Here is a 9,662-nt window from a genome sequence, read left to right as displayed (position 1 = left end):
ATGTATCAGCTTTGTCTCGGATGTTTCTTCATAGAAGAAATCAAAATAGACAGACATTATACAATTGGTGACATACAGTAAGAGTATTGTGCTATAAAATGAATGTGAAAAGCAGCTCAGATCATTTAATGAGAAATGTTTGAGTTCATACACTGGAAAAAAAAGTACTGTAGAAACAATTTTCACTCACTAATAAATGCAAAAACATGAAAGTAATACACTGAATTAAATAGGAAAGTTAGAAATAAAAACTGAATATATATATATAAAAAAGTAGGGCTGTCAAATGATTAATCACGATTAATCACATCCAAAATAAAAGTTTTGTTTACATAATATATGTACTGTACATTATATTTATTATGTATATATAAATACACACACATAAATTGTATATAGAAATGATTTGAAAAAGCAGCTCATACATTTATATATTTATATTCTTATATTTTATATTATATAAAAAAAAGATTTACTGTATAAACATAACATTTTCTTCAATATATACATATGTGTGTGTGTATTTATATATACATAATAAATATACACAGTATACACACATATATAACATAAACAAAAAAATTATTTTGCATGTAAATAATAGTAAATATTCACTAAACATAAATAAAAAAAAAGTAAAGATCATATTCCATGAAGATATTTTGTTAATTTCCTACAGTAAATATATCAAAACTTAATTTTTGATTACTAATATGCATTGCTAAGAATTCATTTGGACAACTTCAAAGGCAATTTTCTTAGTATTTACATTTTTGGCACCCTCAGATTCCAGATTTTCAAGATAGTTGTATCTCAGGCAAATATTGTCAGATCCTAATAAACCATACATCATTGAAAACTTATTTATTCAGCTTTCATACGATGCATAAATCTCAATTTCAAAAATTGACACTTAAGACTGGTTTGGTGGTCCATGGTCACACACACACACACACACACACACACACACACACACACACACACACACACACACACACACACACACACACACACACACACACACACGACAGTATTTTTTTGTAAAATGTACTACAATAATATTTATTTAAAACTTTGAAAAAATCAGTTTTTACATTTACTTTGATTTCTTGGTAAATCAGAGCACAATTTAAGATCTCAGTTAAAATCTCTTCTGAAACTCTAGAAAAGTAATTCAATTTCTGAGTTTTTTTCCTAAGGAAAAACATCCTCAGGAGCACCTCCATTGCTCTCAGTTAAAATAGACTCAAATGAGACAATTGCTAAAATACAGTAAGAGTAAAGAGCTATACAATTAATATGAATAGCTGATCAGAACATTTCATTAGAGTCCATACTTTGATTTCTTGGCAAATCTGAAGATCTCTTCTGAAACCCCAGAGGAGATGTGAGATTTCTAGGGTTGCTCAGGAGAAACATCTGAGGAGCATCTCAATTCCTCTCAGTCTCGCAGCTGTCTATCAGCAATTTCTGAGCTATTAAAGAGATCTCATGTGTGATTTTCTGGCCTGCGTAAAGGAATGTGGCGCACGCAGCGGTGCCCATAATCTCTCTGTTGTGTACAGTCTTAAAGAGAGAACGTTTTATTCTCTGTCTCCTTTGAAATGAAAAATACTCCCTCAGATTATCAGTGGACATGATTAAATAGCAATAAAGATGCACTCAGTGCTTCAGCTGGGACAGTAAATGGAAAAGCTCTCTAATAAAACAGCCTTAACAAACAAGACAGCGGAGGGGCTTCTCTTCAGGGCTGTTTCTCAGTGATGGAATCAAATAGATTGCACTGGAAGCTTTAAACCGACACTGCAGCTCCTAATACAATAAGATTAACGCTGGCTTCTGTTTACCTCCCTGGATATTTGCAGTGGTCTGTATTGCATTTATTTGTCTACAGTGCTCTGCTAAACTACATAAGACAGATCCGGGGCAGGGTGAGCCTCCCACATCACAGCGCAACGTGGAAGGTTTTGGCAATCGATATTATACTGCTCAGCCAGGAACACATAAAAGACAAGCGAGATTACAAGAGAAGATTATGAAGATACGCAAAGTTTTAAAGTCAGGGGAAATTTTGTTGTTTGGAAGTTGCTCTTTTAGAACTCTAAGTTTCATTTATAAAATCTACACATAATACTCTCAAATTTTAGTATTTTCTGTGACTCACATGCCATAGTTTGAGTTTGAGTTTTACACACTGATCTAGTTTTGTTGAAATCATCGATTTTAGACAAACTCGCCTCTAAATGTTAAGTGAATACAAAACAAACTGTGATTGGTCACATGTCATCCTGTTCAGAATAAGTAGCAAAGTGGACCAGACTAGTCGATAGATAGATAGATAGATAGATAGATAGATAGATAGATAGATAGATAGATAGATAGATAGATAGATAGATAGATAGATAGATAGATAGATAGATAGACTGTGCAACTTCAAATTGCTTAAGTTAAAACACAACACAATATATGATTTTGCTGTTGCTTTCTTGTCTCGGTTTTCCTCCCTTCTGCTTTGTCTCATAAGACACAAGTGACAACAAACCCACCCCATAAATCTATTTCCTGCAGACAATACTCGAGGCTGAGCTGACGCGAGCTTTCAGCAGCTCATGATTTGCTCACTGAGGGTCAGTGGATTATTTTGGAAGCCAGCGGTGGGCTACGCTCTCAGAGACGAGGACTCAGTCAATGCCATTCTTCTCCGAACCACATGTTGACAAGTCAGCTTAATGTGAAGCAGGATAAACTGTGATTGGGGCCGTCGGTCCCACTGTTTGTCCAAAGTCTCTCCATCTCACGCAAAAGAGAAATCTCTCTCCTGCTGGTTGAACAAACGGTGTCCGGGCCTCAAACTAGCCCACGTCTCTCCTCCCAGCTCCTGAATATCATCCTCTCCTGTGACTCCTGCGATAACAATCAGCACAAGGTCTGTGTTAAATGAAGTCAAGGGTATTTTTGCGGAGGAGTTTGGAGGTTGTACGACTGGTTGCTGGTGGTTTGAGCTTATCGGGACGTGGCGTGTTAAACACTTTACGCTTTGAAATGAGTGTGTGCTCCATTATGTGATAATTCTGTCAATCATGAGGTCATCAGCTCCTATCACAAGAGGATAATTGGAGTTGTAACTGTGAATTAAATTTTTTTTCTCTCCATTCTTAAATAAAAGATAAAAATACACAATGAATATGACTGCTTCTTTTTTACATAGGTTAATACTGATGATGCCTCTGTAATGTCTGTTTTGGGTTTTGTTTCATGTTCATGTTTTCATGTCTTTTATTTTTTTATTGTTTGATTTTGCTGTTTGTGTCATGCTTTCCTTGCCCTCATGTATCTCTGCTTTGTGTATGTGTCATGTTCTCATTGGTTATTGTCTGGTCATGTGATTATCAGTTCTGTTTGTTCTCATTGGTTGCTTTTGTCATGTCTCTTGTTCCCATTGGTTTGTTCTTGTCATGTGACCCTTATTGTTTGTATAAGTAGTCATGTTTTTGCCAGTTTGCTTTGTTGTGCATTAATGTAATGTTGTAACCTGCTGTTGGTGAGTTTAGTCTGTTCATGCCACGTCAAGTCTGTTCTAGTCAAGTCTGTTCTAGTCAAGTCTGTGTATCTGGATTGGATTATTGTTTGGATTTTTGGATTACACCTTTGTAAATAAACTGCACTTGGGTTCATCTACACTCGCCTTCAGTGGACTGTTCGTTACAGCATCTTAAAGTACTTTTGATTAGCTATTTTAATGTGCTACATAACTTGAGAGAACATAACTTGAAACCTTTAACTTCTGCATTTATTAGAAATTGTAAAATCTCTAAAATATCCTACCCATCTAACAAAAACATACTGTAAGAACGTTTTGTTAATGTTTCCATTAAGTTCAGAATGTTCAAAACATAGTTTTTTTTTTTTTTTTTTTTTTTTTTGGTCATGTGAATATTAAAGAAAACATTAAGACAATGTTACATTTTTATCATTTTCCAAACATTATTGGAATAATATCTTTGAATGTTCATTTTCACAAAATTTTTATGGCCCCCAGAATATTTTGTTTGAATATCTGAACATGCAGTATGCCAAAAAAAAAAAAGAAGTTCTATTCTAGCTTCTTGCATTATTTTTTTTATTACTTGAATGTGTGTAAGTTTATAATGCAACATTTTTAACAAAAAGAATATCGTGTTTTTTCAAAGACTGCATCCAGATCAGATTCAGAATGATGATCAAAACATAGCTGGAGTAGATCTCGTCCATCAACACCCCCAAGGGTTGGCAGCCCTAAACCACTTCCTGGGTTGACATTTCATTCGGTAACTTTAGGCAGTTTTGATTTATATCCTGTTTAATACTTGATGATCACATTATTTTAGATGTGATTCTGCTTGCTTCTGCTTCTTCTTCACTGTGTTCTGATCCGGACATTCAGTACTCTTTCAGAAGATATGTAATAGCGCCTCCTACAGTATACCAGTGAAAGCAAGGGAAATTCCATCAATGGCGGGGAAGCTGCTCATAAATTATAGAAAATTCTGTCTATAGCAAGCAAAGGGTTAAAAAGAATTAGACTAATGTCCAACTAAAATGTTTCAAATAAATATTCCATGAACAATGTATAAATAACGTTTTTGTGCTAACATAATTAAAGTCCAGGCATTCTGGTAACATTACTGAAAGAACGTTGGTTCATAACTTTGAGAGAATCTTGACAAAACGTTCTGAAAACATTCCCTGTTAGCTTGGTAGTTGCTGAAATGAAGGTTTTGGGTTCAAAATCGATCATCAACATCTGTGATGGAAAATAAATTGCAAATCAGTTTGTAAAACAAACAAATATGATGTTTACAGTAATGTACTTACGATGAAAGTATATGGAAGAAACTCTAAGGTTTAAAAGCAATTTTTTTTGTTGTTGAAATTGTTGAGAAAAAAATATTTTTTGAGGTGTAAATTTGTCATTTTAGCAGTGGAATTACTGTTCTAGGTGGATGAACTTCTCTATTTTATATATTCTTGCACATATTATGTTTAAGTCTGGCTTTCACTGCTGTACAGTGTATTTTAACATGAATTTCAGTGCTGTGTTTTGCACCATAGACTTCCACTGTAAATGCATTATTGTAAATGTAATTATTGTTTTGTTTGTTTTTGGTGATTAGAAATGATTTTCTGTGCTAATCAACAGTACGTCACAGACACGTTTAATAGAGCTTAACTTGTTTTTGTCTCAGAATGTTCATTTAAACTGCATTGTTCTTTACCCAAGATGTTTTATTTAGATTTTAATTTGAGTGTGTTAGAGAGTGAATGGTCAGGACGGTTGACAAAATCCTTTCAGTTACACATATACAGTATGTGGAAATGTGGGCATACATGTGTTTAAAAAATAACCTTACAAGCTGTGTTCACGCGATATGAAATTATTATAAAAATTTAGTAAGTTTATATCATAATTAGTGCTTCTAAAAGTAAGTGGCAAACTTAACCCTCCTGTTGTGTTCAAAAACTGGGTAAAACTTTTGTGTTTTGGGTCATAAGACCCACATTGGTTTTAAAAATCGTTACAGCCATTAGATCTCATATAGTGTTAATGCCGGTTTGGAAGAGTAAACAGTTACGGAATTTTCATTTTAGCTGAACTATCCCTTTAACGTTATGATAATTAGTTTTCAGTTTAACATAATAAATTTCCTAGCTTTATTCGTTATGGGTTGTGCAGTGATAATGTCCGCTGTATGTGTGTATGTTGTGTCATTATATGTGGGTGGATGCAAATGCAACAGAAATGTAATACTTCCTTTACTCGTCAGAGATGAATTCTACCAGACTCTTCCTCCCCAACACTGATGGATGAAGTAGATTGCATTAAAAAAGCAAAGGTTAAAGGTCACGGCAACGGCATCTCTTACACTTTTCCAAACCTGTAATGAATTTTGAAAGAGTGTTTGCAGAAAAGAATCGCAGATCAAGAGAGAATGAGCAATGAACTTCTGTGGGATATTACACACAAAGCTGGGGAGGGGAAATAAGCGTGGAAATGATTGATTGGATAGGCCAAAGGAAAATGACATCATGGATTTTGTTTATTCTCGATGTTGAGCGGCACTTGGCCTTTTAACCCGCCGTGTGATTTCACATCAGATTGTTTTCTAATATGCTTTGAATACACGTTTGAAATCCAATCACTCAACCTACAAATAACATGAACACACTCAGCACATTATGGAGTGTTTTAATGGGGACGGCACCTGTGTCATCCGCCGATTCTCAAACCCTCTCCAAACCTGCTACAGCTGCTGTCTGTGAGATATCTGATCCCCCAAACCTGTGATACATCACAAACCTCACCTGGGCCACATTCTGCTCATTACATTGCTGCAGGAGAAGAGCTTTTTTTTTTTAGATCATTTGGAATGCAGATGTAAAAGAGGCTAAATGGCATTTGCGTCCTAATCAGCCTCATTTAATGTCACAATATCTGGAACATTATTGAACATTAAGACTCATTATACTCTAGAAATTGGTATTTTTAGATCATTTGTAGTGACCTGACAAAATTAACGCAATTGAGCTTTTGTAATATGTTATAAATCTTCCTAAGTTCCTAAAGTAACCTCATGTCCATATTCACATAAAGAAATAAATAGAAAAAAATAGAAAATGTTAACATTTTAACAAAAATGTATCAATAGAACAACAACAACAACAACAACAAAATTATAATAATTTAACAATATAATTTAATAATTATAACAGTGTGACCCATGTAAACACCAGCAGGGTAACAACACAAACATAAGTAACATAACATAAAACACACTAAAAGTAAAAATAAGATAAATAGATAAATAAATTAAAATAAAATCAAGCAAAATATATTTTAAAATAAATGTTATTAAAAGTCAGTTTTGAATATAATATTGAATATATATATATATATATATATAGAGAGAGAGAGAGAGAGAGAGAGGGAGAGAGAGAGAGATGCAAAAGCCTCTAAGTGCCATCAAAACTTTTCTTCTAAAATTTGCATTTTTATCAGGCTCCTATGTTTAGGTTCAGTAATTTTACTGTAATGACAATATATAGGTCCTTTTCTATGCCATTAAAGTAAAAAAAATATATATATATATATATAGGAGCCCTGATAAAAATGCTCATTTTTGATGAAAATTACAGACGGCAAACAGAGGCTCTTGCATAATAGTATTCAATATTATATTCAAAACTGACTTTTAAAAACATTTGACTGTTAAATATACAATTAACATGTTTTAATGTAGTATTCATGTTTTTCATTAAAATCACTAAAAAATAATGTACTACATACAAGGTCATTTCATTCACCATAAATGCTTCTTGGCAGCATAGATCTGACTAGTATCCTCTCAGCTTGAGCTGGACAGCCATATGCTTTTTCCCGTTCTTTCACAGGCATATCATTACTTTGAAACATCAAAGCTAGTGATGTATAGACATCCTGTCAAGATATAGAACTCTGTGTTATGGTGACATGTCACATTTAATATCGTGTCTTCACATCAAACTTTCTTACACCGTCGAGCCAGCGGTCCAGCAGTCTGATGAAACCCGTGCATGTTTGCACTGACGCATGCTTTAAAAAATAATACAAAAGACAAAAAATGGTGAAAAGATAGACAAGATAATTGATTGAATTTAAAAGAGTGAATCTGACATCAGTACAGGCTTGTGCATCTTTATCAATGCAAATAAACAAACCAACAAAATAATCAACAACAACAACAACAAAAAACATGTTTCATGCAGATATGATCAAAAATGAGACAGTTAAACAGCATAAAGTTTTCAGTTCATGTCCACCAAACTAAAAAGGCATTTCTGACATTTGAAGGTCGTTCTCAAGTTCTTTCATCCCATTTAAACTCATGTGGAAAAAATCACCCACAACTTGTCTTCTTTGTCACATAATGTCATATAATCATCAGCGATCTTTTCAACAAAGAGACTTCAACTTATTAATTTTTCCATCTATGCCTGGGCAAAGCCTCCAAATCAACATTCTGACTGGCTGTAATTGCAAAGCCACCATGGTTCGATACACATGACCTTTACTACCTTTAAAGCCATTTCCATTTCATACAAAAATGTCCTGTTAATTGCAAAAGGGGAATAATTTGTTCACCATGCAGTGTTTTGAAGACAGTGTAAGAATTCATTTCCATCCTAATTTATCAATGCCATCATCCAATGGCAAAAAATGTATTTTAAATATTAACGTGACTTTCCCGCTCAAATGTAATATGGATCTGAAGTGTTCACTCTGGACAAACACTGGGAATCTTTATTGCAAGATTAAAGAGGTTAGACAGTTTTATAAGGGTTGGTTTTCATTGCATCAGTGCAGTTTGTGTTATTGCATATTTGCAACTATTAAGTTCTGATGGGGGTGTCAGTATGAACTTTAGATTTTTTTGTGCTTGCTTCTTTTTAAAAATAAAATAAGTGAACGCGAACACAAAAGATCGCTATTCACCAGAGAAATGTGCTTAAGGCAATAGTTCATCCCAAAATTAAAATTTGCTTAAAATTTTTGCACCCTCAGGCCATCTAAGATGTACATTTGGAAAAATGTAGCATTCCATCACTTGCTCACCAATAGATCCTCTGCAGTGAATGGGTGCCATCGGAATGAGAGTCCAAACAGCTGATAAAAACATCACAATAATCCACAAGACTCCACTCCATTGGTTTAGTGAAAAAAAAAAGACAAAAAAAAAGAAAAAAAATCCATCTTTTTGAAATTTTTACCTCTAATCCATCACTTCTGACCAAAATACGAGTCCATAATTCATAATAATGCTTGTGGATAATTGTGATGTTTTTTTCAGCTGTTTGGACTCTCATTCTGATGGCACCCATTCACTGCAGAGGATCCCTTGGTAGGCAAGTGATGGAATGTTAAATTACTCCAAATCTGTTTTGATGAAGAATCTAACTCATCTGCATCTCAGATGGCCTGAGGGTGAGTACATTATCAGCAAATTAAAATTTTGGGGTGAACTATTCCTTTAATTATCATGAAAGCGTTTGATTTTGGGTTGTAGTGTGACTGGTTTGGGGAGATACAGTAACAAACTGTACTCCTGTTTCATAAGGAACCAGACACACGTTGCTTTCTCGTCCTCCATGAGTTTTTCATTCCCGCTGACTGATTTTGTTCCGGTGCAAGCACGCACTCATCATCAACAAACACGCAATCCTGCAGGAGCCGATGGGCGATTATGGCAGCGAGCTTATCATCAGGCCGCGGCGGTGCAATCAGGAGAGCGCTTGATTGGCTGTCGAAGAGTTCCAGAGGTTCCAATGCCACTGTATATCTGAATCTCTGAGGGGCCCATCACACAATCTTCAGAGTCATCAGGACTTCCTGTAAACAGCATATTAGCCACAAAAATAACCGGCTGACGTTCAGGTGCAGCTTTAAAGCTCCTGCATATGACCTGTTATCTACAGTATGTTGCTATGGTGAAAGAGTTTTGAGATTTCTACATATGTATAGTTGCATGTTTGATGTGCATGTATCAGTATATCACAAATATACACTACTGTTCAGAAGGCTGGGGTTAGAATTTTTTGGGAAAGAACTGAATACTTTTATTCATTCAGGGCACGTTAATTTGATCAAA

This window comes from Cyprinus carpio, chromosome A17 (assembly GCF_018340385.1).
Source record: "Cyprinus carpio isolate SPL01 chromosome A17, ASM1834038v1, whole genome shotgun sequence".
NCBI classification, from domain to species: domain Eukaryota; kingdom Metazoa; phylum Chordata; class Actinopteri; order Cypriniformes; family Cyprinidae; genus Cyprinus; species Cyprinus carpio.
This window is presented reverse-complemented; position numbering follows the sequence as displayed.